Source organism: Dipodomys merriami, unplaced genomic scaffold, assembly GCF_024711535.1.
Source record: "Dipodomys merriami isolate MVZ:Mamm:240054 unplaced genomic scaffold, mDipMer1.0.p SCAF_23, whole genome shotgun sequence".
NCBI classification, from domain to species: Eukaryota; Metazoa; Chordata; class Mammalia; order Rodentia; family Heteromyidae; genus Dipodomys; species Dipodomys merriami.
The window spans coordinates 21311540-21314862 of record NW_027203715.1 but is presented as its reverse complement, the minus strand read 5'-3'; the positions used below and the strand labels follow the sequence as shown (position 1 = coordinate 21314862).

At 34.9% G+C, this 3323-nt stretch overlaps 1 non-coding gene across 1 annotated transcript; it reads left to right on the top strand.

Annotated features, from left to right (window-relative positions):
- Nucleotides 1–1353: 1353 nt before the first annotated feature.
- On the top strand, nucleotides 1354–1460 carry LOC138835164 (U6 spliceosomal RNA). Its single transcript, XR_011374481.1, has one exon. It is a non-coding gene; the product is annotated as a U6 spliceosomal RNA (small nuclear RNA).
- Nucleotides 1461–3323: the final 1863 nt, after the last annotated feature.

Here is a 3323-nt window from a genome sequence, read left to right as displayed (position 1 = left end):
AAAAGATATTCATGTATATCATTATATAAGCCAAAGCAGAAAGCAAATGTTGTTTAGATGACTTTTTAAAATACACTTTCTCAGGAAGTGGGAAGGGGTTTCAGTGGTAGAGTGCGTGCCTAGAATGAATGAGGCCCTGGGTTTGATTCCTCAGTACCACATCAGTACAAAAAGACAAAGGTGGTCCTGTGGCTCAAGTGGTAGCACTAGCCTTGAGCTAAAGAGCAAAGGGAAAGCACCCAGGCCCAAGATTTCAAGCCCCACGACCAACAAAAACAAAATCAAAACACAAAAAATCAATGTCTCTCACTTTTGTGTCCTCAACTCTGTAAGACGGCTGCTTCAGCCTAGGGCTAAGATTTTAGCTGTGGACACTTAACACTCCTGATTCAGACTCTACTTGAGAAAAATTTTAATGAGTATTTTGTTCTTAATTTTGCTCTTTGTAAATTCATATGCACCTATAAAACATGGTGTGGCCATCCCAGTAACATTCTCAAAGTACCTCCTAATGACGACTTACAAAAAGTTGTATTATATTACAACAAGGAAAACAATGCTACAATAAACAAAACCAATCATTAAATATTAATGATTAATAAAATGAAAAATGAAACAATTACCAGTGTTTCCAGTATTTGAAGTATACTACATATTAGGTTTTACTATTTTTTTCATAATCCTGTACATTTAAAACTGCCTAAGATTATGATGTTCAATAAGAGTTTTATAGGCTATGAGTAGTCTTTAAAGTTTCCCACTAAGATTATTATTTATGGCTCATCTCATCTGTATATGGCTTATATCATCATTTGTTCCTCGCTAACCTATAAAGTAAGGAAGCCCTAAAGTTTTAACAGAAACTGTGGAATTAACAAAGTCTTAACTCTTCACTCTGCTTCTTTACACAAAGAATTTGCAAATTCTCATTAGTAAAATTTCTATAAACTCTGAAATGTACACACTTAGTAGTATATGCTGCTACAATAAATCTTAAATACTTTATGGAAAAGTTTTATGACCTGTCATACAGTCTTAATTTTGGCATATATATAAGCAAATTCCCAAAATTAAAAATATTTAAAACATTAAAACTTTTAACAAACCTTAACACTTCATTATGAGAGGTGCCTTGTATAGAATAATTGAATTCCTCCTCTTACACATCTCTTGAACAACAAATATCTGGAATTATATTGTTTTTGACATGCCAATCTTGACTTTATTCATAAATGTGTGCTTATATAAGAAACACATGGTTTTAAAATTTCACAACAATTCTTTAGAACTTACTTTTTGTTGAATTGTTTAGTTTAAGAAAATCAATTACACTTTATATATAAAAAATGTTCTGTGCTCAATTCGGCAGCACATACACTAAAATTGAAATGATACAGAGAAGAGTACCATGGCCCCTGTGCAAAGATGACAAGCAAATTCATGAAGTGTTCCATATTTTTACAACAGACGATGGAGTGGATGTGGCCAGAAAGGAACCCTACTGCATTCGAACCCTACTGCATTCTTGGGTGGGAGTGTAAACTTGTTTAGCTACTTCGGAAAGGAGTATGAAGGTTCCTCAAAAGATTCCACATAGCGCTCCCCTATGACCCAACAAATACTTCTTCTGGGCATTTACCCAAATGATCACAAACAAGACCATACTAAAACTACTAGCACTACTATATTTATTGCAGCATTATTTACCATAGCTAAAATATGGAACCAACATTGATGCCTCTCAGTACATGAATTGATCAAGAAAATGTTATAGATAGATAAATAGATAGATAGATAGATTGATTGATTTCCATTGTGTGTGTGTGTGTGTGTGTGTGTGTGTGTGTGTGTGTGTGTGTGTGTGTGTGTGTGTGTGTGTGTGTGTGTGTGTGTGTGAGAGAGAGAGAATAGGAATTCTATACCTCCATCTGAAAGAATGACATTGCCCAATTTGTTAGGAAATGGAAAGGCTTGGAAAAAATTATATTAGTGAAGTAAGCCAAGTCCAAAGAAACATAGGCCCCATGGTTTCCCTTATTTGCAATAAATAATATATGTCTGAGATAAGCAGAAAAGGTCAAAAGCTATGGGCATATGACCAGATAAGATGATGTTAAATGAAATGACCCGCAAAGTAAGTACACAAGTGGGTTTTTTTCTTGCTTGCTATTATTTCAAACGTATTTATAATGTACGATGTATTTTATTGTTTCTTTATATGTTCCTCGCCCACAGTATAACCTCTGTTTTCACTGTATTTGATTTTGGTGCACCTGAATCTTGTATATACACTTAGCTAATTGGGGAGGGGAAAGAAGAAACAAAATGGTTAACTAGGAATACTGGTCGACCCATTGTGACAATGAGATGCACAAGACACTATGTTGAAAGTTGAACTTTAAAATTTAGGTGGGGTTGGGGGGAATGAAGGGGAGTGTACTTGTAGAGGTGTGAGAAAGGGATGGTGGGGGAAAAAACAAAGGAGGAGGTAACAATGCCTGAGAGGAAATGGACTCATTACCTTGCTCATGTAACTGAAACCCCTCTGTATGGTATTTTAACAATAAAATACATATAAAAATGTTCTGAGATGGAAAAGTTTATTTCCCCTATTATACCCATATAATATCATTAACTAAGAAATTAATGCAAAACACTGACGTGAATAAGTGTGTGAGTGTGTGTGTATGTGTGTGTCCCTGCATGTTGGCGTGCTCAGAGTTTGAACTTAGGGCTTTAAGGTCTTGCTAGGCCTTTCCCCTCTAGTTTGGTGAGCTAGTATATTAGCTACATCTCCATTCATGCTCTTTTCTAGTTCATTAAAATTTTTGAAAAATAATGTCATGATTTTTTGCTCTGATTGGTTTCCAAATGTTATCCACAGAACTCAGCCTTCTGAGTACATATCCTGAGTAGTCAGGATTACAAGGGTGACCAACCAGCACAAGGCTTTCAGAAACATATTAAATGTAGAAGAAAATTTACTTCATGAGTGCTTGTTTTATCATCTACATTTAAAGCATTTTGGAGTGATTATATGTGAATTTATTTCGTTTTTGGATTCTTAAAAGACAGTGCGTGATGATATTTAAAATTTTTACTCCTTTTTAAAAAGGAAACTGGAAATGTGGAACAGAAGAAATTTGGCTCTCTTTGGACCTCAATATATAAGCTCATCTCTGTGCATGATAACCCAATGTCACCAACACAGTCTGTGTTGAAGACAAAATGTGGCAGAAAACAAACACCCTTGGCAACAATTGCTATGGTATTATTTCTTGGACAATATGTATATTGAATTGAGTGTGTAAGAGAATGGAGAG